This window comes from Cervus elaphus, chromosome 4 (assembly GCF_910594005.1).
Source record: "Cervus elaphus chromosome 4, mCerEla1.1, whole genome shotgun sequence".
Classification (NCBI taxonomy): domain Eukaryota; kingdom Metazoa; phylum Chordata; class Mammalia; order Artiodactyla; family Cervidae; genus Cervus; species Cervus elaphus.
In genome coordinates, this window is record NC_057818.1 from 13665666 (window position 1) to 13691943 (window position 26278).

The 26278-nt window shown below is 49.3% G+C and overlaps 1 long non-coding RNA gene across 1 annotated transcript; it reads left to right on the forward strand.

The window, feature by feature from the left end:
* Nucleotides 1-19869: 19869 nt before the first annotated feature.
* Nucleotides 19870-23679, forward strand: LOC122691606. The gene is made up of 2 exons (XR_006340461.1): nucleotides 19870-20282; nucleotides 21349-23679. It is a non-coding gene; the product is annotated as an uncharacterized LOC122691606 (long non-coding RNA).
* Nucleotides 23680-26278: the final 2599 nt, after the last annotated feature.

A 26278-nucleotide genomic window follows, 5' to 3' on the forward strand; every position in this document is an offset into this window, starting at 1 on the left:
CTCACCCGCAGGGAATCAGCACAGGGGAGGGGAGGCAGCCAGGGTCTTGGCTCTGATTCTACATTCTGATCCCCTATGGGTGGGGCTGCCATGGGTGCCCCCTGGACAGGCGGCCTGGACAGAGCACATACACAGCCTCAGAGCTCTGGGGCTGGGTTCGAATCTCAGACCCACCGTGTAAAGCCGCGTGGCCCTGGGAAGGTCTGGGGGCACCTCTGATGGTCAGTTACCCCATCTACCCAATGAGGGAGAGAATGGACAAGCGAGAACTGTTGTGAGCACTCGAGAGAAAGCGGGAAACGGCCCCAGCAATGCTCCTGGCACTGCGGGGCTCCATAAACGGTTACCTCTGACCATGATTCCTGCTGGAGCTGGGGGAAGTAGATGGAAAGAAAAGTGCAAGTGATGGGACATGTCGTTGCCTTTGATTCCAGTGTGTGTTGTGATAAAGAGATCTAAGACACCAGTGCGGATGCTGAGGGTGTCTAGGACAACTTTCCATGTGCCCAGGCTGGAGCCCCTGCTGCATCCACTACACAGACGTAAAAGCCCAGAGTGCGCACTGCAGGGCACCGCACTGGTTCTGACCTTTAATCTGAAAACAGCACTCTTCTTATTCTCCATGCGTGTGACAAGGAACAGATGGGCTGGAAGGAAGGCACATGCAGGTACGTCTCCACCAGCCGCTGCCAACCCACCGAAATGTCTGCCTTCCCATCACTAGACAAGGGGACTGGGACCTGGCATCTGGGAGAAACCACCAGACACTGAAGCCTTCCCATGCCTGGAAACCACCACACCAGCATCTTGGGGGTGGTTAAGGTCACCAGCTCCAGCTGTCCTCAGCGGGATGCTTACATGGAATGAGCTTCTGGGACAACTTCAGGGTCACCAGCAGTGGTAAAGTAGATGGATAGATGGGGGGAGGGCCAATTCTGAAAGGAAAGCCACATCCGAGCATCTGGACTCAATTTGATGAAGAACTGGCGGTGGAGAGAGTCTTAGATTCCATCTATTCCAGGCTCCTTATATGACAGATGAGAAAACTACAGCCAAGAAAGGGGAAGTAACTTGCTTCCGATCATGTAAGCTGTGGGAGTGCCATTCCATTCATCTAACCACCAATCCATCCACCCATCATCCATCCACCAATCCATCCACCCATCCATCCTTCCATCCACCCAGCCATTCACCCATCCATCCTTCCATCCACCCAGCCATTCACCCACCCATCAATCAATCAGAGATGTGTGCTGAATGCTTCTAAGGTGCCAGGCACTGTACTAGGTGCTGAGCATGGGGCTTCAATGGCAGCTCTGACGCCCATCCTCAGGGAGTTACAGTCGGGTGGAAGAGACAGATTACAGCAAATGACACACTTTATTTCAATTGGGATCACTGCCATGGGGGAAAATTCAGAGTGCTAAGAGAGAATCTGGGAGGGTCTGGGAGGGACCCCCTGAGAAAGTAATCATTAAACTGAAGCCTGAAGGATGAGGAGGGCCTGCCAGACAAGGGAAAGGGCAGAGGTCAAGGGGAGTATTTCAGGTGGAAGGAAGGCTCTATCAAGAGAAGGTGATTGGGACAGGAGAGAATGAAGGAAGCCTAGAGGTGTTGGGGAGGCCAGCAGTGTGAGAACCCAGCCTTTGAGCTTCCAGGCCTAGAGCTCTCTCCTCTGGGCCCGTAGGTCCCATCCCAGGACTCTACACCTTATGGAATCAGCATCTCCTCCATTTCCATGTTTGGAGAGAATTGGATGATGAAAATACCTAGTGGATTTACTAGAAAATGTTCATTCTAGACTGGACTGGGATTGGGGTTGGGGGAGGAGCCTATATGGTTTATACAAAATAAAATATCACACATCATAATGAAGTAAATTATCTCCCAAAATAGGAAGTCTGGGTTCAGTGCCCTGTGATGGAATGAGTTTCCCAGTAATGCTCAGCATCTCTGAAGTTCTCGTGGCCTTCCCAGCATTGTCACAAAGCGGCAGGGGTTTCCTTAAACATCATGTCCTCATATGACTTCCTCCAAAGGCAGGGAGATGGACAAGTGACCTCTCTCCCTTCACTGGGGAGAAAGCGTCTTTTCCAGGAGTCTCACAGCATACTTTCTCTCATGGGCCCAAACTGGGTCATGTGCTCACTGCTGGCGGTAAAAGGCTGGAAAGGTGATTATCTGGGAGGAGAGGAAGATTTGCATGTGGCTGTCTGTCACATGCCTCTAGCTATGGAGGTAGTAAACCAACCCAAAGGAATGAGTCCTCTTTCCATTCCCGTTCATAGTCCTGGTGGCTGTTATCAATCTATTTCTGCAATTCATGCTTGTTAGTACTTCAATGTGTGATGTGGTATGGAAGAAACATTTGATAGAATTCAACACTTAGCCAATAAGAATTGGAAAGGAATGCACAGAGCAACCAGATAGTCATGTAGGGAAAAAATGAACTCCAACCCCTGCCTCACACCACATACAAAAATTAATTTTAAATCTACCAAAGATCTAAATGCAAGAGCTAGAACTATAAACCTTCTAAAAGAAAGCATAAGAAATATATCTTCATGAAGATTTTCTTAGACATGATAGAAGATGCACTAACTAAAAAAATGGATAAAATTCAAACCTGAAAACATTTGCTCTTTAAAAAGTACTATTAAAAACAAAAGGCGAAGCTTCACACTACAGGAAATACAGAACACAGAGACGGATCTGTTCTCTTTAGGAAGGAAGAATAGGGAAAGCTAGGTCCTCAGCTGTGGAATATGAATCCCCAATCATCATTATCTATTAATCATTATCATTAATAAAGGAAGGGCTGCCCCCAGTTGGACATCTCTTTTGCATCAGGTCCTATACCATCTGCCCTTGACACTCTCTTTAATCTAAACCTCTCACCAGATAGGTGAGATAGAGAACAGTCCCCCAGTCACAGATGAACAAACTGGGTCTGAGATATCACACACCTGGGGTGGCAGGTGGCATCAGTGGCAGTTCTTCAACACCCCTTTTTACATTTCTGCATTTGCCCTGTAACTGGGGAGAGCTCTGACTCCATGGGCAGGGCAACAGGCTCCACCACTGGACTTTGGCCTGAGCCACGTGACTTGCGTTGGTCGCCATGAGGGAAGGGGGTTTAATGAGTGGCCCCACACTGGGATGTGCTCTCTGGCAATGTTGCCATGGCCACAAGGACATGCCCGAGCTGGCCTGCTGGAGATGAGAAACAAGTGCAGCTGAGTGGGTGCCCTCTTTGTCCCAGGAACAGTCAGCATAGATCAGCCCCACTGCTGATGCCAGAACATGAGTGAATCCAGCCAAGATCAGCAGAGCTGCCCAGCTGAACCCCAGCTCATTCCAGATGTACAAGCAATACACACTTACCGTTCTCATGACGTTGAGGTTCTGTGGTTGTTTGTTATGCAGCACTCTCATGTCAAAAGCTAACTGATACACCCAGTCAGGATTTGAAGTCAGGATTTGTGCTCAAGTCTGTTGACTCTACCATCCATGAACCTCTCCCACAACACTGTTTTCACTGTGGTTCTCATAATTATTTGCATTCATCATGAAGTCTAGGATTTAACATTTTGGAGACTGTAGGAGTGGATGTTGGGTGAGTGGGCTTTATCTTCTGTGGCTGTCAGAGAGAATGGGAGGGATACCATTTGGAAACTTGGGAGTCAGAATACAATCCATGCCATATGGCTGGAGTCTGGTTAGTGACTGCTCCCAACTTGCTCCCCATCCTTCCTGGTCAAACACAGCCACATGCCAAGCAAAAGCCTTCTTGGGTTTGCCTCTAGTACTTAGGAAAGAATGCTAATAGTAATCCTCTAATCCTAACAGCTAAAATGCACCAAGCACCTACTCTTACTAACTTCCCAATTAATCTTCCCAACCAACCAAGGAGCCTTATTTGCATTTTACACACGAGAAAACTGAGGACCCATCAAAATGTCCTCACCATTGGTTTCTGGAAGAGTTGCAAACTGAAGAGTGATGCTTCACAGCTTGGAATCTGAGAGAGTCATTGGTAAAACTGCCAACGCAAAGATGTTGATTACATTTTAGTTACTGATTCAACAAACCAGTTCAAGGTGACCATTCTTCACGAGGTCAAGTGATGAAGTAAGTACTTAAACTTCAAAATGCAGGAAACAAAAACCAAACAGGAGAGAGAGTCTAATCCATAAATACAGTGGAGATTCCAACAATCCTCTCTCAATAATCGAAAAAATAAGCAAACACAACCAATCACGGCGGGTATAGAAGACTCGCACTCTATAAACCAGCTCGACCTGAGGGACATTGACAGAACATGCTACCCAACAACAGCAGAGCCCACCGTTTCTCCTGGGCACGCAGAGCACCCACCAAGGCTGGCCAACCATCTTCTGGACCACTGTGGTTCATGGCCTGTGCTTTCATAGCCCATGACCTAAGCATGGGTTTTATATTTTTTAAGGGCTGTCCCAAATAAAACGAAACAAAACCACAAAGAATACACAACAGAGACATTACCTGGCTTGCAAACCCTAAAATGTTTGCAAGCTCCCCCTTTACAGAAAAACCTGCCCTTCCACTCTTCTGGATCATAAAGCAAGTCTCAGTAAAGTTAAAAAGGTTGAAACCATACAAAATGTATTTTTTGACCATAGTGAAGCCTAGCAATTATTACCATGAAAGCATATGAAAACAAACAAACAAACAAACAAACAGACCAATCCATAGAACAGCGTGTCCAGCAGCCCATACGTATGTGTGGGCCTTTCTCACATGATGATAACAAAGATATTTTAGTACATCGTGAAAAGGACCAACCACTCAATAAACAGCATCAAGACAACTGGCAAAAGTGCAAAAGCAAAAAAACCAAAAAACAAAAATTTACACCATAAAACTATTAGGAATAAACGTAGTAGAATTTGAAGATAGAGAACGTTTTCTTAAAAGTATAAATGCAAAAGCAAACCAAGTCAGAAATATGTGTAACAATTAACACCATAAACCAAGTGAAAATCCAAGCGACTAACTGGGAAAAAATACTTGCAAAATATAAAGCACAGAACAACTAACATCCAAAATATTTAACGCACTCTTAGAGATCAGGTTAAAAGAAGATAAACACTCACCTGCAGGACGTCCAAGCAGAACCATTCGAGGGACAAGGGGAGGCAGCACCTGAAGGAAGAGCACAAATGCCAGGTGTGAAAAGATGTTCAAACACACTGGGGAACAGAAAAACGTCAATTAAATTAACAGGGTATAGGAATCTCTCTGGTGGTCCAGCGGCTAAGACTCTGCGCTCCCAATGTAGAGGCCCCGGTTCCATCCCTGACCAGGGAAGTAGATGCCACATGCCATGACTAAAAGATTCCACATGCTGTGACTAAGACTCAGCACAGTCACATAAACAAGTTTTTTAAAAAATAAAAAGTAAATTAAAATGACAGGATATTGCTATCAGCTCACACGTTAGTCATAATGCAAAGATTGGCCATGGCCAACATTGGGAAGAGAATGGGAGTATGCTTAGCCATCACTGGTCCACAAACCACTATTTTTTTTTTTTTACGGAAGTGATTGATAGGGTATATTCAAACTGTAAACCCGCACATCTGACAACCCAGACATTGCACTTTTTAGAAATCAGTTTTGGTGAAGAAATACCCACGTGAGCACAGAGGGGTGGGTCTGGGGATGTTCAGTGCAAACATTTTTATTATGAGAAGACATGGAAGTAACTGAAATGACGATGGATATGGACATGGCAAAGCAAACTGCAGCGTTTGAAAACCATATGAAAAACTGAGTACTGGCTTTAACAACGAGACCAAAATACAGAGGACATGGAAAGATCTATATGTGGAACCTAAAAAACAGTACAAGTGAACGTATGTGCAGAAGGGAACCAGACTCAGCGATGTAGGGAACAAACCAATGGTTACCACTGGGAGGAGGGAAGCAGGGAGGGGAAATGAGGGGCAGGGGATGAAGAGGTACAAACTACTGTGTATATACTAGGTAAACAACCAAGACAGACTGTGCAGCGTGGGAGTTACAGCCATTGTCCTCTAATAACTTTTAATGGAGTATGATCTGTAAAAAATATCGCATCACTCTGCCGCACACCTGATATGAATATAATATTGTAAATCAGCTGTACTTCAACAGAAAAAAAAAAAGATTTTGGACTTCTTTGGCAATCCTGTGTTTAAGACTCTGCCTTCCAATGCAGGGGGCACTGGTTCAACCCCTGGCCAGGGAATTAAGATCCTACATGCCGCTGTGCAGTATGGCCAAAAATCTGAGAAACAAAAGCACTCCTAAGATATTGTTGGGAGAAAGGGGGGGCTCCTGAATGTGTTTGGTATCACACCATCTATGTTTATAAACTATGCAAGGCAGCAGCTCCTCTGTGTACACAGAATTTATGTCTGTGTGAAAAAAAGTGAAAGTGTTAGTCACTTAGTCGTGTCCGACTCTGTTTGACCCCAAGGACTGCAGCCCACCAGGCTTCTCTGTCCATGGGATTATCCAGGCAAGGATGCTGGAAGGTCTTCAGGATATCCAGCAAAGTTTTCTCACTATAAGGACAATACAGGTGAGTTTTGTTGTTTCTTTGGGCTTTTGTCTATTTTCCAAGATCAAGGTTATTTCTGAAACTTAGTTTTATTTAATTAAAAAAAAGTGGTTTTATAGATTTTTTTTGACGTGGACGATTTTTAAAGTCTTTATTGAATTTCTTACAATATTGCTCCTGTTTTGTATTTTGGGTTTTGGCCATCAGGCATGTGGGATCTTAGCACCCTGACCAGGGACTGAGCCCGCACTCCCTGCACTGGAAGACAAAGTCTTAACCACTGGACCACTGAGTGAGGCCCTGAAAATTTTTTTATAAAAGGGATAAAAGTGTGTGAGACAGTGCAAGTTTACAGCACAAGGATGGATCCACTCTGTAAGAGAAGGCAGCTGCCCTACTGCCCCAGCCTGGCCAGGTCAAGTGCTCTGTACTTCCCGACGCTATATACCTTTATGCTATCATAGTACTTTGGCCACCTGATGCAAAGAGCCGACTCATTGAACAAGACCCTGATGCTGGGAAAGATTGATGGCAGGAGGAGAAGGGGATGACAGAGGACGAGATGGTTGGATGGCATCACCGACTCAGTGGACATGAGTTTGAGTAGACTCCGGGAGTTGGTGATGGACAGGGAGGCCTGGCGTGCTGCGGTCCATGGGGTCGCAGAGTCAAACATGACTTAGCGACTGAACAACAACAAGCCATCCTGAGCTGAGGGAGACAATCACCCTTCCCTGTGAGGGTGTCTGAGGAGCTTCTAGGCCTTTCAGTTTTATTTTCAACTCTCAATCTAGGAGCGGGGAGTTGGCCTTTCCCCACGACATCTCATGCTTCCTTCCGTCTCATCCTCCTTCACCCCACGTCACCCACCAGCAGTCCTGCTCCAGAGGCCCTCCTGGGTCTGAGGGCTCTGAGAGGACCCTTACCGATGAGGGAACCAGGGAGACGAGGTCACAGTAAGTGGCCCAAGTGGCCAGGCTCCTTGCCTGTGGTAGGCCACCCTCTATGCAGCTCCCCCTAAGCTTTAGGATTCTTTGCAAACTCCACAGAAGACAGGGGCTTAAACTCCAAGTTGTGACAAAGCCTCTGAAACCACATTGAGTGGGAAATCTTCATCTTTCTGAGCATACTGGGGACCTTAGGGGATGTGGGGGTGTTAGGATCTCCCAGGAGAAGGCGGAGAAGGAGGCAGCAATGGGGCATGGAAGGGGGCGGATTGGCTTTGAAATCATCCCTTTCTAGTCTGGAGGCTGGGAGGGTGTCTGTGAAAAGTGACCCCCATGGCAGAGGTGTAGGATAGATTGATTTCTCCTTGCAATAAGCTGCCTGAAGCCCTCAGTACCCTGGCTCCAGAGCCCCGAAGCAGGTTTGTCAAATCCCAGATCAGGAAGCGTGGGTAAGTGGGGAGTCCTTTTAGCGAGTTGCAACCAGGTTCTTAAAAAATTTAAAGCTTCAAAAAATGAATAGGCTGGACTGGTGCTTCTCAAACATGGTCACTGTGCAGCCTGGGGCAGGGCCTTCGATTCTGAATTTCTAACTCAGATGATGCTCATGCTGCTGGCCCAGGGACCAAACTTTGAGAAGCAAAGGATGAGAGGTAGATGGGAATGGATAAAACATGTCAGTGCAGTGCATAGCATAAGATTACATCTCGTCTTATGAGCTTTTATTTCAAGTGTGTGTGTGTGTGTGTGTTGGGATGTGTTCTTTTATAATGCACTGGGATCCAAGAAAGTGAAAAACACTGAACTGAGATCAGGAGGACTGGAGTAGAAAGGCAAACACACTCAGGTGGATCTGGGCTATGGATCATTCTGACTCTATTTTAAACATGAAAATGTCCCTCTCAGGGACATACGTCTTATCTGGTCCTGAGTTGCTTCCATTACAAAAATTTGAACTTGTGCCATTTCCTGTGGTGCGGGCTTACATAGAGGGGTGAGAAGGGCATATCTATTTTGGAGTCTCATTTCAAAACCTCCCAATATCACCGAAATCAACTGGCACAAACAGAGCGCCTGGGAGTTTCTTTCATAGAAATGGCAAAGTGCGTCTATCAATGGAGCACACACAGCCGGGCGGAAGGGCCCGCCAATGGCCGCTCCATCAACCTTGGCAGATGTGTACATTACCCTTTGATCTCCAAGGATGCTGTATTTAGATGACATAATGCGTTTGGGGTTATCTTTCTCGAAGGTAGAAGGGACGTAAGCAGATACCCACTCTTGCAAGATAAAATTAGCACCTCTTTGCTGGAAGATAAACATTTTTCGGCAGGAAAGCTCTGATTAAAGTACAAAGCGGCCAGGGGTATTAGGCTGCACCCCTTTGAGTGAAATTCCTATTTATAATAAAAGGAAATAGCACTGCTATGACATAAAGCAATGGGGAGCTGCCACTCCCGCTGGAAAGATGGGGCTTCGCTATTGCAGCTGTTTTTGCAAAGGACCACTGTGGTCCAAACTTTGGGTTGGGGGTGAACAGAAGAAAAGGGGTGCTCTGTGTGGAATCCTCACCCAGAGACAGCCCCGCTGATCCTGGCACTTCTGTCCCCACATCCCGGGGCTGCTGTGAGCAGTTGTGAGGTCTGCTCCCTGCCCAGCAGAGTGGGCACTTCGACCCACCACAGTCACCCAGCTGCTCACCCTGGCAAGGGTTGGGTCAGCCCAGGGCAGGCACCATCTGGAGAATTCCTGCAGAGGCGCTGTGTAGACTAGCTCTGGACACCCTGTCTAACCCCCAGACGTTTGGTACCTATTCCCACAGATGATTTTTGCCCACAGGACCCCTGTCCCCATGTCTCTCCCTCCATACCTGCCTCTGGTGGCTCAGACGGTAAAGAATCCGCCTGCAATGTGGGAGACCTGGGTTCTATCCCTGGGTGGAGAAGATCCCCTGGAAGAGGGCATGGCAACCCACTCCAGTATTCTCGCCTGGAGAATCACATGGACAAGGGGAGCCTGATGGGCTGCAGTCCATAGGGTCCCAAAGAGTCAGACATGACTGTGTGACTAACACAGCACAATACTGGACTGTGAACCAGACGAGCCCCGGTCCTGCCCGAGGCTCAGCAAAGAGGCCAGGCGTGCACAGGGCTTTAGACTTTTTGTTTTCCAAACTGGAAGGTTACCCCCACCACTCCTTTCCCACATGTGCACGTTAACAGTGGGGTTTCAATGGTGGTGCCCACCCACCACGAGGATGCCAAAAGCTAGGCTGCTAATGGTGGTCTCGCCCCTCCCTCGCAAGCCAAACTGGTTAGTAAGGGCACTTGGCTTCTATGGTGTCCAGGCTTCCTCTGCAAACACCCCCAGATGCAGCTGGTGCTGAGACATGGGGGGAGGGGGGCAGGGCACAACCTCTAAAAGAATGACAGAGCCGCTGAGAACATGACAAAATCTGGTTGAAACCTACTAGGGCCAAGATGGTGGAAGATTTGCCTTCCAGGGGATCTTGAGCCTCATTATACATTCATTGTAACACATCAGCTAAATGACACACCTACAGTTCCGAGGCCGACCATCAAAGACCAAAGAGTGGATGGTGGCCTAATTTCTGGAAATCCCCACCCCTTTCAACCCACTCCAGTGTTCTTGCCTGGAAAATCCCATGGACAGAGGAGCCTGGTGGGCTACAGTCCATGGGGTTGCAAAGAGTCGGACATGACTGAGCACAGAAGCATGCACGCACTTCCCAAAATAGTTGGACTAGCCTCCCCCCACTCACCAACCTGTGAAATCACCCAGCCTATAGAAGCTAACCTCACTATATTTCAGGGACTCCCTCGCCTTCTGAGACAGCCCACATTTTGTCTGGGGAGTGTGTATTTCTCTAAATAAATCTACTTCTTACCTATCACTTTGTTTCTCTCTGAATTCCTCCTGTGTGGACACATAGAGAACCAAAGCCTCATGAAGTCCTCAGATCAGTTGTGCAATTTCAATGAAGACAGTGGTTTCGAGTCCCAGCCCCTGGGTTCCAGTCCTGGTCTGAGTTGTGTGGTTTCAGCATCACAGTCCGGCCCTTTTCAGGCTGTCTCTAACCCCAGTCCTCTCCACAGGTCAGTCCTCTGAAGCCCGAGTTTCAGCCCCCAGCCCCGCAGGTAGCAGCAGCCGCAAGTTTCCCGCTGGGGACCACAGGAGGTGGTGTGGAACATCTGTGTGGCTCTCTCTCTGTTCTGGCTGCCACCAACCAGCCACCGCGCTCTCCTCTGAGCCTCCGAGGCTCCCCCTCTGTCCCCGCTAAGGTCCCCGCCCGAGAAGGGGCTTCCCATGGTGGGGGGACCTTTCCTCCTTTCCAGCTTCCTCCTGGGGGTGCAGGTCCTGTCCCGATTCCTTTTTTCTCTTTTTGCTTTCATTCTAGCTGGTTACTTGGAGCTCTTTCTTGCACCTTGGGGCGTCTGGTATCCTCTGCCAGCGTCCAGTGAGGTATACTCTGGGAACTGTTCCACGTGGGGACGTATTTTGGCCGTATCTGCGGCAGGAGCTGGGCTCCGTGTCCTTCTATTCCGCCATCTTGACTCTTCTCTCTGTACATGCAATTAGGCTAAGGGTCTCCCGCTGAGCTCATCCTGAACCGGGCCGGGGTGGGCCTTCAGTCCACGGACGGGTGTCCTTAGAAGAGAGAGACGGGAGAGGTGGTGTGAAGGCGGAGGCTGGAGGGAGGCGGCCACGAGCCAAGGGACAACTTAAGTCAGTGCGGGGCCAAGACCCCACAACTGGAGCCCTGTATGCGTGACTCTGGGCTGATATCACACCGCAATTTTTAACACTCCCCTTTATCCTAAAAAAACAGCTAGGTTTCTGCAATAAATAATACCTCCCCTCCACGAAGGATTTTAAGCAAGAGGATGACTTGCCGACACCTGGGGAGTGGCACGCCACGCTGGCCGCCATGTGAGAAGGTCTAGGAGGGGCGAGGGTGGGTGGGGAAGAACAGTCGTCCGCCAGGGTGACCACGCGGTGGAAGGAGACAATCAGATACCTGGGGAGTCCGGGGCACGGACGCTGATGCCAAGGCTCACCATGGCACTGCGTCTACTGGTCCTTTCAGGGCATCAGTGGAGTCTTAGCTCAGTCCTGTCCCCGAGTGGGTCCAGTGGGTCCCCAAACCTGTCCTGTGGTTACTTCCTCTGCTCCGGAATGCTTAATTGGAGCAGACACCCCTGGCCGTTCACTCCAGGGAGGGGCAAGGGGTAGGTCAGAGTGGATTCCTGGGTTGTTGGTGGGGCTCCTGCCCCCACAGTCAGTTACAGCAATTCTGGCCCCTGTCGCTTTGCTCATTTCATTACTCCTGTCCTGGCTGACCCAGGAGTAAATGTGGCTGGAGGAGGGGCCCCCCTCTCCCTTTCAGGATTTTCCCCTCGGGGCTGGGTCACCGAGGGGACCCCTCCCAGGACCTGTGCTCACAGGGCAGTGTTTCTCCTTGTGGGCCACACGCACTTAGAGCCACTCATGGTCTTCTGACACTGACTCTGCTTGCAGGTGAATTGGACTCAGAAACTCGATGTTTAGTTGCTCAGTCGTGTCTGACTCTTTTGAAACCCCATGGCTCCTCTGTCCATGGGATTTCCCAGGCAAGAATACTGGAGTGGGTTGTTATTTCTTTCTCCGGGGGATTGTCCTGATCCAGGGATCAAGCCCGCATTTCCTGCATTGGCAAGCAGATTCTTTACCACTGAGCCACCAGGGAAGCCCCTCAGAAACTATGGTGATGCATAAATTCACCCACATCTTCCATGCTAATGGTGAGAGCAAACACTGACCTGGAGTTTCCCCTGTGCTCCTTGTAAGGGCTGCCCCTTCAAAGTGAGTGGTGATTTGACCTGGCCCCACTCTTCCTGCTTTGGAAACTCCTCCTCTGTCCCCTCTCCAGCCTACTTTGGGTTTCCCAAATCTCTTCATCAATCCTGGTTTGGGGAAGGAAGGCTGCAGGTAGTCATTTACACCGTAGTATAAATTTTGGTCACTGCCTTTCTGTCCCTCTTGGGAAGGGCGTTTTGTAAGTCACAACTCACCGTGAATGAAAGTGATATGTTCCCCAGAAAAACATGCCAGTGAGAACAGGTGAGCCAGGCGTGTTACCTGTGTACCCTTCTCTGGTGGTGATGGTAGCTTAGCTGTTCATTGTGTCTGACTCTTGTGACCCCATGGACTGTAGCCTGCCACATTCCTTGGTCCATGGGATTTCCCAGGCAAGAATACTGGAGTGGATTGCCATTTCCTTCTCCAGACCCCTCTCTGAGGAACCCTGAATTCGCTGGCCTCCACTATCCAGATTGCCAGGACCCTGTAAGTGTACCTGCTCCTCTAGGGAGTGTTCCCAAGACTCCTTGGCACACCTGACATGTCCCCTTTACTCTTTTTCTGATCACAGACATGTGCACTGGAGTGTCTGGCCTATAATGATAGTGTCCAAACTCCTTCACTTCTCCAAAACCAGGGTCTCTTCTCAGGCCCATCATCACCCACACACCACATCCCCATGCAAACCATACTAGGCTCACCCAGAAAAACAGGCTCCTCCAGTCCCCTCCTCCAAAAAACAGCTCTTTCCTTCTCAAAGATGGATTTGCTATTTGATACATTGAAAGGAGAAGGGAAAGCTGCAATGTCATTTCCACTTTACAGTTTAGTTTGATTTTGTTTTCAGTTACATCTTTGTAAGCCTTGTTCAGGCTTTGGCTTAATCCATCCTGGCTATTGCATGGATTCTCCTTGCTCAAGACCTCTGAGATCTCAGATCCTTAGAAATATTCCCTCTGAGTCCTCAAGGACCACCTGGTTAATTTCAACACTTTAATACAGCCCAGAGCAGATTGAGACAAACCCTGAAAAGATTATGGTGCTATCCCCATGCCTGTACGAAATTCAACATAAAAGCAGTACTCAGTCACGAAAAGGAGGTAAGGAAATTCAGCAAAGTGCTAACTAAGGGCTGTGATTATATTTACAATTAGTATATTTAATGTGATTTGGTTTACTGGTTCACTTTCTTTTCTGTTCATTGAGTCTCAGATTTGTTCTAATTTTTTGTCATGTTTCCCTGTTTCCCCCCTCTACTGGCTAATTTGTAATTTTCTTATTTATCTGTAGTTTTACCTGCTTAAAGTTATGTAGTAGCCTAGATGGATACATGTATACCTATGCTGAGTCCCTTTGCTGTCTACCTGAAACTATCACAACACTGTTAATTGGCTATACTCCAATATAAAATAAAAAGTTAAAGAAAATCAGTTCTATTTGTGTGTTTCTACATTCTTTTGGAACATTTTACTTACTGTATAGATTTACATTTCTTGCCTTTAATTTCTTTTTCTTTTTTCTTGATGTTTTACTTAAATCCATAGGGCTTCCCTGATAGCTCAGTTGGTAAAGAATCTGCTTGCAATGCAGGAGACCCTGGTTCAATTCCTGGGTCAAGAAGATCTGGTGGAGAAGGGATAGGTAACCTACTCCAGTATTCTTGGGCTTCCCTTGTGAGTCAGCTGGTAAAGAATCCACCTGCAATGCGGGAGACCTGGGTTCGATCCCTGGGTTGGGAAGATCCCCTGGAGAGGGGAAAGGCTACCCACACCAGTATTCTGGCCTAGAGAATTCCGTGGACTGTTTAGTCCATGGGGTCAGCAAAGAGTCAGACATGACTGAGTGACTTTCACTAACTTATATCCAGGGAAGTACAGAAAGTGTACAAGTCTTAAATTTATAGCTTGATGGTTTTACATGTATGTACACCTCAATACAAGGTATACACCAGCACCGAGGGCCCCCCAGCCAGAAGACCTGCCCCTTCTCAGCCTAAACCCTCCCCAGAGATGGCCTCTATTCTGACCCTACCCTCAGTGCATATGGAGAAACACCAAATTCCTCAATCACATTGATCTGGATGGCCTGACTGGGATCTGGGCAACCCACTGGGGTCTTTATCCTTCCTGGCAAACTTCCAGGATCCCTAAGAGTGGGGCTCACGTCAATGTACCCCATTCCCCAACCTGTCTTTGGGGTGACATTCAAGTCATGGCTCAACCTCTCATGGCCTCCTGCTCATGCAATCTGCCCCCTTCCACCATGGCTGACCCAGAAGGTCAACGTCCAACCCTGCCCAACTGATCACGGCCAAGCGATGCACCAGAAGCCTGAACACTATGTCCTGAGGAGTGTACTTCAGACAGGGACCTCCGCCTGTGTGTCATCCTGGAATAAAAGCTGGGCTCTGCAGGCAAGAGTCTGCAGACCTGGCACCTAGCCCTTAGGGATGCTAAGTCCCTCATCCTTCTCCACCATGCAGGCATCCTGGCAGACATCACCAGTCAATCTTCCGCTCCCTCTCCGCTGGCAGACATCACCAATCCATCTTCCACTCCCTCCTCCCCAGCCCTGAGGGAGGCAGTGTCTAAACCAGCCATCTTCAGAGCCAGCTGCACACTGGGGTGCTTGGGTGCTTTGAAAGCAACCTGATGCCTGGGCCACACCCCCAAGGATTCTGAGTTAATTAGTCTAGGGTGCAGCCTAGGCACTGGATTTTTCAAATTCTCCCCTGGTGACTCTAAAGTGTGGTCCAGGTCGAGAACTCTTGCTCCCAAGCGAGGAGCTTGGGCAGCCACCCCCACCAAGCAGGTGAGGCCCACAGTCAGTCTGCTGTAAACCTGGCCGACCTGAGCAGTTCACAGACTGACCAGGTGACTTGGGCATCCCTGGGTGCTCGCTGATGAAGGACAAGCTCCGTACCGTCCAGACCTGCTCATCTGAACCTGCACTTCAGCCAGACCCCCGGGATCGTGTGCACACCGCATACAAGTGCCCTGGACGAGAGGAGTCCCCAGGTGCAGCCCTGGCATCTGTGGTCTAGCTCAGCCCACCTCCCTCCACCACTCACAGGTGTGGGTTTAAGAGATGGTACACTTCCAGAATTGTCTTACACTGATGTGACAATCTGTGTTTTTCCTTTTATTTCCCTCTCTCTCTTTTTTTTTTTTTTTACATATGTTCTTAATCAACAGAAATGTTCTCCCCATAGTTTCTGTAAATAAATCCCTTAATATGAAAGCTTATGTCCTCCAAAGAACTCATGATAATTAAAAAAAAAAAAAAAGGCTTTTCCCATGAATACCACTTCCCACAGTAAGTCTGTGGTCCTTTCACTTTGGAAGCAAAGGTCCAGGGACATTTCCACAGGACTATGTCTGGGGGGCCGAGGGGGTCAGTCACAGCTATATGTATTTAAGAAGAAATCCACAGAAAAAGTTAAGAAGATACAAGACTTTGGTGGCTCAGTGGTATAGAATCCACCTGCCAATGCAGAAGGCACAGGTTCGATCCCTGGTCTGGGAAGATCCTCTGGAGGAGGAAATGGCAACCCACTCTAGTATTCTTACCTGGAGAATTCCAGGGACAGAGGAGCCTGGCAGGCTACAGTCCATGGGGTTGCAAAGAGTCGGATACAACTGAGAGACTGAACAACAACAACATATTACAGAAAAGAAAAAAAATCACCCACAATCCCACCACCACTCTATTATTTCAAGATTTTTATATTTGAAAAATGTTGCCATCATTTTAATGTGGGTGCTTTAAGAACATTCTAGCACCTCGAAGAACAGTGTAAACACTGTTAAGGTGATTTCTTGGTGGCGGAAGATTTAAGTTGGTAGTTAAAGGAAGAAGGTAGGAGGAAACCTTACGGATCACCATTTACAGATGGGGAACGGAGACCAGACTTGGTAAGAAATATGCCCAGGGTGGCACAGCAGCTGAGTGGCAAAAAGCAAACCAGGGTTAGGGTGTGGTTAAGACTCTTCCATCTAATGCAGGGGATGTGGGTTCAATCCCTGGTCAGAGAACTAAGACCCCACATGGCAAGGCACTTAACTAAGCCCGTATGCTGGAAGTTCTGAGCCCCGCACCACAATGAAAGATCCTTAAAGCTGCAAGGAAGATCCCACGTGCTGCAGCTAAGCAGCAATTAAATAAATATTAAAAACAAAAACCAAAAAATAAACCCAAACCCAGGTTTCCTGGTGGTGGAATTTCCCCATATACTGCTGAGCCAGTCCCTGGGGTCTTAAGGTCTACCCTTTTTCTAGCCTTTCATGTAAGGGGGTGGCATCCCATTAAAAAAAAAAATTATTGCTCTCAATCCATTTGGGTGTTTTCCTTTCATGGTCTGAGTTAAACAGCAAAACAGTAATTGATTATTTATTGCAAGCCAACATTTTGCCCATCCCTGCTGCCCTTGTGCAAACGAGGAAAGTGGGATCCAGAGAGGGCAAGCTACTTGCCTGAACAAACACAGCTAATCAGAGGCAGAAGCGGGCTCTGAACTGGCTGTGCTGGACCCCCCAAACCTCCGAGAGCCATGCTGCCCGGCCGGTGGTCGGGAAGCCCCCAGGCCTCCAGCAGAGCCAGCTTCGGGATGCGAGGCTGTTTATTGTTCCTGGGGTTCTCTGTGCGGCTGTTGATGTGTCTGAAGAGAGTGGAGAAGGAACGGGCCTGTAGGGGGTTGACCATCCAAACAGATGAGACAGAAGCCAGAGTGTAGCCGGGGTAGCGGAAGGCTGGTGAGCGGGCAGGGGGCCTGTGGGTCTCTGGTGCTGTCTTGTGATGACATCACGTGCTGCCCCCAGTGAGGAGGGGGCCCTGCACCATCCTTCCTTGTTCCCCAGGGCACCTGCTGCTGGCCAGCTCTTCCATGGGGCAGACCCTGGACCGCCCAGCTGAGGCCTGGCTGATGTGGGAACCATGCTGCCTGCCCCCCGGCCGTGTTGCTTTCCTGGTATTTGAGGATGTGGCCTGGCTTCCCAGATGGGTCCCCAACACAAGCCGTGTAGCCTGCAGCCGCTCACGGAGGCGAGAACAGGCCTTGGGCTGAGACCCCAGGTCTGCACGCGGTGACTGTGCGACACCTCCAATGTGCTGTGCACTTTTCCTCTCCTGTTTTGTGTGAGCCTGAAATAGCTCCCCGAGCGGGGCCCATTCCAGCCCCACTTCACAGGCGGGCAAACTGAGGCTCCAGCTGGTGAAGCCACTCGCCCGCGTGACGGGCTAGCTTGTGACCTGGGCTTTCGCAGCTGACACTGGGTCTGATGTGACCGCTCGGGGGCTGCAGCCCGGGCTCTGTGGGACACCTCTGTCGCTTTCCAGCACTCTGGTCTTCAGAGATGGACTGACCTCTCTGTCTCAGTTTCCTCTTCTAGGAGATGCAGGTGATAAGAAAGCCTGTCTCCTGGGGTGACGTGCACGGGTGCTAAGTTGCTTCCGTTGTGTCCGACTCTGTGACCCCATGGACTGCAGCCCGCCAGGCTCCTCTGTCCATGGGATTTTCCAGGCAAGAATACAGGAGTGGGTTGCCATGCCTCTTCCAGGGGATGTTCCCCACGCAGGGCTCAAACCCGTGTTTCATGTCTCCTGCATTGGCATGCGGGTTCTTTACCACCAGTGCCACCTGGGAAGCCCCTGGGGTCACAGAGGGGGTCAAGTAAACTTTTCCCTGAAGCCAAGAGATTGCAGGGAAGATGTTTAGCATCTAACAGGCCCCCACAAAGTCTGGCTGTGACCAGACATCCCTGAGTACTGCCGAGCTTCCCTGGGTACCCATCTTCCTGTCTCCCCATGTCCCCGTGTCACATGTGGGTGATGACAGCCACCGTGAGGGTCACTGAGAAGATGGGAGATGAGGTGGGTGAAGCTGCTGTTCTGAGCGTCTGCAGCATCCTCTGGACTTGCACATGTTTAATTTCAACTGTTCACTGTGTCATCAGATGCCCTTTGCAGTCCTGGCTGGGAGCACACTTCTCTCTGATAGCAGCCGTGAAGCCAACATAAAATCAGCGTGTGGAATATGGCCACCGATCCAGAGGGTGATGGCCTCTATAAGTGCTGGTACTAGGCGGTGAAGCTGGCAGAGGACCCCAGGAGACACTTGGTGGCCCTCTCCTTTAAAAAGCAGAGGGAAATGGCTTCCATTTAGGCTGAAGCAACTTTCTGACAAAGAAGAGAAGGGAGAGGCTTTGTAGGAAGTTATTTTTTAAGATTGTGTTCGCTCCGGGGCTGTTACATTCAAGCTGTGACTTAATAACAAAAGAAATTCAGCTGGCATTTGGCCGAGTTTAGGCTGGTGTCAGCTGGTTCCAACAAGACCCGAGGAGCACAGGGTTCTGCATTGGTCCCCGTGGACTCTTCATCCTTCCACGGACAGGGGTGCCATCCTGTCAAGGAGGCGCTGGGGGCCAGGGTAGGGGCTCAGCGAGCCTGGATGATGGTTCCCGCCGCCATGGGCTTTTCTCATTAACCTGCGGTCACACGAGTCCATGAGTCAAAGAAAACCATGCGGACCCGACCCAGGCATGTGGGTGCAGGACGGATGGCCGTCTCTTGGCTTTGCTAATTGGGGTTCTCTTCTCATCCCAATCAGGTTCTGCTCTTCGTCTGAGCAGACGAGATAAGAAGGAAGCTGGGGTTTCCTAACAAGCTGGCCTAGCAGGACTGCGCAGTCACTTCTAAGTGACCGGCCCCGGCTAGAATCCTTGTCGGTTTGGCAGTAGGCTCATTCCCCTGGGAGCACGTCAATGTGATGACCCCAGGGAGGCCAGAGTCGAGTGGAAGCCCCTCTGAAATCTGGCTGCAGATGTTGCCTTGAGCCGAGATGTCGCGATTCCTTTCCCGAGGAAGAAGTCCATCTGAGCTGCTGCCCCATTTGTCCAGCAGAATGAGGAGAGCTCGGGCCGCCAGCCTGAACCCGAAGCCACGGCTGCTCTCCGAGAACAAAAACAGCACCGATGATTAAGGGCCAGTGGCTCTTTTTATTGCAGGCTTGCAAATTATCAAAATCAAATCAAGCCACATAAAACTGTGCCCTTCTTTTGTGTCTTTTCATCAGAAGGACTTGAAAAAAAAAAGCTGTATCAGCATTTGTTTTGTTTTTTCCTTCTAATATACACAGAAATAATACCAAAAAGAGGCGCTTCAATGACTTTTCAAATTAAAGCAAGAAGATGCCAACTTTAGATTTTTAAAACCACGACGTATCCACTGGTCCAAGTCAAAACTAATAGGTAACAATGATAATGGATTTTTTTTCCCAGATTTTTAAAAAAATCTGAATATAAAAAAGTATTATATGTTATATTGACATTCAGGCTAAATCTTTCCCTTATAAGGTGTTTGACATAAATAGTTTTTATTATGTGACTCTTAATGGGAGGAATACACACATTTCTTAAAGGTCCCAGCTGCTATTGTTATTATCCGAGACATAAAATTGGAATCCCAACTTCCAATATCAAATTTTAGCACAAACCCTATAAAATGTATCTTGTCAGAATGTGTCAGAACCGCTAAGCTCTTTTCGGCTGAACAGACTGCAGCTGGCGCTTGATCCTGGAGGCTGAGACTGCACTCCGCGTGTCCTCCGGGCTGCGGCAGTGAACCGGTCCGGCTGGCACCCCGCTGCAGGTCTGGCCGCGAGGGAGGCGCGGGGTCAGATGAGCATGTCCCAGCGGCCGGCCCGGTGACACGAGCCTGCAGCGCCGGGCCGGGGCCTGGAGATAGGACCCGCCAGCAAGTATGCGGAGAATGTTTTTCTTCGGACTCTCCGGAGGCTCGCAGACCACAGGGATTCCGTCCGCAGTGACAGCCTTAACATTTGCCAGAGCCCTGGACGCCACTGCAGAAATGGCATTGCCCACCCGGAAAGTGAGAAGGTAACGTTTATTTTTGTATTTTCTCTCTCTCTCTCCCGTATACAGACTGGAGAAAGACCACCAAGCGTGGGCCATTTTTTTTTTTTTTCCACCATGATGTACAATTCACATTTGTTAATCAAAAAAAAGTGCCCGAGGTCATCCACCTAGACTTTTTTTTTCCCTTCTTCTTAAACAGGAAACGGGTTTCAGATGTTTATATGTTAAAAAGTAAGGCTACTAATCTGTTTAGCCATTTACCAGACCCTGGTTAACTCTCTCTTAACATTTTAACGTTCAGACCTCATAGACTGACATTCACTTTTATCCCTCTTGTTATTTAGAATTAAAAAAAAAATCTTTCGATAGTCACCTGCTTTGGGGGAGCCGTTCCAGCGGAGTTTAAAATAAATGAGTCTGGTAGTTCAGTGACATTGTTCTCTTAGTGGCATTGATGCCAGGCAGAGTGTGGGTAGAATTCAGCGTTCTTAGGCAATTTGTTAAAACAAACTGTGGACACACATCTTTCCATGTGCCCGCATTCACAAACGGGCGTGTGTTGAGGCATTCAGAAAAGAGATTCACAAACGCACACCGTTAAGAGGTCCATAGTGACAGCAAAATTAGTTGTTTTACACACTTGCTCTTTTTCTTACAATCGGTGTGATATTTTCCACGGTTCTCAATATTAGACTGTCAGCAGTCACATAGAACAACCTTTTCCCAAGTGGGTCCGTGGTCATTTAGCCTGACGTTTGGAAATAAAAGTTTGTTTTGTTGACGATTTTTTTTTTCCCCTTACTCCAGGGCTGGGAATTTTAAACAGTTGCTGGTGGTGAAAATATGTCCCAGTTTAGCACGGCAAATCAGTGATCTTTTTCTCTGTTGGGGAGGTTTACATATCTATAATTTGGAAGAAAGGGGTACAGGTAGGAGAAATGTGAGTGCTTCTGTGAATTTGTTAGTGCTCAAATCACCGGCTGAAAAGACTCTTTTAAACATAGAGGTCAGAGCAGAAGGAATTCTATCACTTGCTAACCCAGATCTGATGGCCCCCAGCATTTGACCAAATGCTTTCTATCTGCAGGTTGTATAAGGAAGCAAAATGGTGGGTTTGGGAGACACGTCGTCAAGGAGAGAAACAGTTGAATTGAGACCAGCCCTAAGAAGCAACCCAGCATTCTCTGGACCAGTGAAAGAGGTATTTGTAAAAATGAAAACAAAGACAAGAAGCATTCTCAATTTCCCTACAATCATCCTTGCCTGTCTCCTACACAAATATATATTTCCATGTGGCAGAAATACACTTATTTTCTTCCTCATCAGTTATCAGCAGTGGCTGGAGAAATAATGGATACAAGTGTAAAAACCAATATGTAATAAATGTCCCAACTCTTTCAAAATAGGCATGGGATGGGTTCAATAAAAAAACATTTTAAATATGTGCTTTTGACAAACAAACAAACAAACAAAACCTCGATTCCTCGGGGCTTTTTTAATTTGGTGTTCGGATGGCATGAGGCTGCCCCGGTATAGGCGTTAGGAACCCTCGATGCAAACACAGGTCAAAACAGCGACGGCACCACCTGCCTCAAAATGTGAGCAGAAAGCACAGAAAAGGCTTCTGATAGGAAAGGAGTGCCTACAGAGCGAGTCTTCAGAACGTCAGCACCAGCAGAGGTGGATCCGCATGGAACAAATTCACACCAGCCCCCGTCTCTCTCCAGGACACGTCTGTGTTCCCAGAGACCCGCATCTCCCGCATCTTGATTGAGGAGAACACTTTTGGTTTGGGGAGCCCCGGGATGCTAACACAGCCGCGGGGAAGCTTGGCGCGGCATGTCCGCAGCTACAGAAAGGCCAGAGCAGCCTGCGGAGGACAGGGGTCTGCAGGAGGGTGGGGAGGGCTGCAGTCTGGGCGACAGGAATTTCCTCCACCCGGGGAAGGGCAAGGGGCACCGGGCTCAGATGTCCCTCGGCCCTCCTGTGTGAAAACCCCAGGACACGAACCATTTTGGGCCGGGACTTTCTGTTTTTAAAAATCTCTTTGGCCCCCAGACCGTTATGAACAGAAGAATGCCGAAGTCTGCAACTCCAGGGCAATCACCATGTCAGCTCGGAGCCGAGATGTTTCCCGAATGAACACCTGGGTGATGTAAATCACCCAAGGGGTAAACACTTCAGGCCTGGACGCAGGCTGGGCGGGGTGCACCCTCCCACCAGCCGGGTCCATAAACCAAGCTCTGGCTGGCCCTGCAAACGCTCCTTTCACCGACAAAGACCCCCTCCCGGCCTGGGAGCAGATGCCTGCCGGAGGTCGCTCAGATAACGGCCAGGGGGGCTCCCACCCTCCCTGCTGGCCAACTTACTCTGCGCTGCTCTGGGAGAGAGGAGCTGTCAGAGGTTTCCGTCCTTATGGATGGCTTTACCGTACCTATAGGTGGGAGTCGGGGCTACCGGCTTCAAGCTGGATATTTGTAAAGGGCGGCATGCAAAGATGAACCCTAAAAAAGGATGGTTTGTGCTTTAATATCATGATAGTAAAATCATAACAGGAGTAATGGCAGTAATCTAAAGAGCTATATGAAATAAACCCTGAGACAGTAGACTCAAAGTGGCATTTCCTCTTTTAAAACAGAGTGAATTAAGATATTAAACTCTCTTCCCCCTCACTGTCTTAAATTCCTTGACTTTTAATGGATGACCATTCGGTTGGTACACTCCACTGTTATAAAAATCGCTCAGTGGGGGCAAGTAGATGGCAGATGGCAAAATATATTCCCGCAAAAATCACTAAGTTGAGAATTTCTTTACGTTCTGATGCTCTAAGTTAAGAAAAAGTTCCCTCCTAATTATCGGGCTAGGAGGAGTCTTTTAAATGATATTGCCTGTCTTTAGCCAGACAGACGTGAGGATGAGCAACGTAAACATTATAAAAGCAGCCTTCAGCACAGGCTTTTTATGGCTCTATCCCTTTCCACTTGCAGCACAAATTAGAGAAACACAGAGAATTCGAGAGAAGTTCTTCTGCCTCCAGGATCAACCTTGCACCAAAGAAAAATAACCCAGAGAAATTATTCTGCTGCCCGAAACGAAGGCAGGATCAAATGGTAGCTGATCAGAGCAAATGTTTAAATTGGATAAGTCAAATCGAACGTTATTAAATAAAGCTTGTTTAATGTGTCTCGGACAGAAAATGTCTTTTGAAGAGTGTGGTAAACCTGATATCAGGAATCTGACCGAGTGCACGTCTTGGGGCTCGACCGGCATGCACCAGAACCCGTGTTCTTACGACAGAAAATGTGATATTCTCCCCTTGTGAAGTATTTTCTTTTCCTGTGTATTAAATGAAAGCAGAAAGGTTTTTAGGTAGTTCTTGAAAACTGTTAATGCGAGATAATAAATAGGAGACAACCGACCCACGTTTTAATGTTTATTCGTCAGGCTCAGCTCCGCTGGGCCAGCCGGGGGATACCGGGACGACGTGCGGTGCTGGGAACGCCGGCGTGTGGGGTGGCTTTCCCACCACAGCGCAGTGGGGTCGCAGCTGACCCGTGCTCTCAGCAAACTGAAAACCACTCTCTAATGAGTTTTACAATATTTACATTTTCAATTTTATTTATAGGACGCCAGATGTCTACATTCAAAAGAAAAAAAAATCATTTGGAATATAAGATCCCACCCCTTCCGCACACCCGGTGGCGTCTCAGGCATTCGTGTGTTCCCACTGCCAGGCGTGTGTGTGTGTGTGTGTGTGTGTGTGTGTGTGTGTGTGCACCCGCCACCTGGGAGCCAGGGTTGGGGGGTCTCTCGGGGGGTCAGGGAGGTGGTGATGGGGCCTGTGCCCCCACTCTCTGCAGGACCAGGAGCCTGTCTTTATTTCTGGGCCGCATTTTCTCCTGTGAAAAGGCTGGGGCGCATCCCAGCACTGAGACTCTTTGCACCATTTAAGGGTCACCGTGTCCTCCTAACGCCCTTCCAGGGACCCCTGAGAAGCAGCTCAGAGCAGACCTGAGAACCTGGCTGCACTCGGGTCCTGGAATTGCTAAGGGCTTTTCTTCCTTCACCCCTAAATGTGGTCTCAGAGGGGCTTCCCTGGTGGCGCAGTGCTTAAAACTCTGTGCTTTCACTGTAGGGGAAGCGGGTTTGATCCCTTGTCGGCAAACTAAGATCCCACATGCCATGTGGCACAAATAAATAAAATAACAATAATAGTAGGAGAATAAGCAAGAAAACAAAGTGGGCTTAGAACATCCAGCCCACAGCAGGGGGATTAGAAAGATGCTTTGAAAATACGAGTTGGGAATTTTATTCCTTTGTTTTTGCTATCAACTGACTCAGCACCCAGACCTAGTGACCAACAGCCCCTCTCTGATTTATCTCCTGCATTTCAGCCATGTCTTGTCTCCAAGCGACGCAAGCTCCGCAGATTCCCCTCCTAAGACCTCATCTGCCCCAGGCCCTTGCTAGGAAATTGTCTCCCCTTTTCCAACACAGACAATGAGCAGTGTGCCTTCCAGCCCGTGCCCACTTCAATACCCAGCCTGGTTCCTTCCTGTGGAGCAGTGCTGGCCAGTGGTGCGGGCAGCAATTGTCCACATCCCGCGTGTGACCTGGGAAGCACCAGGGGGGACGGGGACAGACCCATGGCCCCTGCAGGTTCCGGGGGGCCTCCCCACGTCACCTCCGTCACTCTTGGGCAGGCATCGTTGCCCCGCTTCTTAGCAGGCGCTTCAAACCACCGTGCATCCCGCAGCCCAGTGGGACTGCACTGAACCTCCCCGGTCCTTGTCCGGCTTGGACAGAGGGTCCGGCAGAACATGCCTTAGGAGGGAGGTTCTCAGTGTGGCCTGGAAGCCCGGGTGGGGCAGGCAAGGCTGCCTGTGTTCTCACATGTCCCGAGGAGGGGGATTCCAGGCACTCGCTGCTTTAGCAAAGCCTCCCAGGCTGCTGCTGCTTCGGGGACCCAGTAGGAGCAACTCCTCAGGAGCCTGGTTCCCACTCCCTCCAAGGCTGCAGCAACCTTACACCTCCAGCATCAAAGCCTGAACCAAAGGCCAGGAAGGAGGCAGTATCGGTATTGCAGGACCAGCTGTGTGACCGGCCTGGGACACAGGAGGAGAGAGGAGAATGGTGGGGGAGGGGGAGAGATGGACAGGAGGAGAAAGCTGCGGAGGCCTGCCGGGCAGCCGCTGAGAACAGAAGATAAGCGGGGTGGGCAGGAGGTGGAGATGAGAGAGGCCGGGGGAAGGGGAGGTGAGGGCAGGCGGCAGGGGTCTCGCATCTTTCTCCCCTTCACCATTTGGCTCACGTCTGCCCCAGAGACTCTGTCTCCTGCTGGTCCCACCTCTACCTCCCATCCCCCCGCCCGGCGGGTCCCAGCCCTGCCTGCCCCTTCTGGTCCCCGAGAGCTCCGATGGTACAGATGCCTGACTTCACCCCAGAGACTCAGAGGGGGTTGCGCCGGGTGTGGAATCCGGCTTCAGCATGTTCTACCTGCTCACAGGTGGTCAGGTGGATGCTCAGGGACTGAGACCCCTGATTTGAGCCTCAGTTTATACACTCTAACTTCCTTCATGAGCTTGCACTTGGCATGCTGGGGACTTCAGAGGTTTGTCTGTCCTTAGTCCGCACCCCCATTGGGTGAAAGCCTGCAGTGGTCCAGCGGCCACCTTGTCTATACAGAAGCATCACCTCCATCGGTCAGACACTTGGGTTGAGGCCTGGTGAGGCAGACGCACTGGGTGCTCTGAGTCTGCTCGGTCCCCTGAGGTGGTCGGCCTGAAGGACCGTGAAGGGGCCCCTCCCTCATTAACCTGTGTGCCCCACCCCCTCCCCTCGGCCTCTTTGTCCACCCCCACCCCACTGCAAAACCAAGAGAACGAACTGGACAGTCCTGAACAGTTTCTGAGAAGCTGAGACCCTGACTTGCACAAGAATCCCTGGCCTCAGCATGCAGCTCTCTCTTTCTTGGTAAACGCATTGAGAAAACAGAATACAAAAATGTCTTCCGAAAG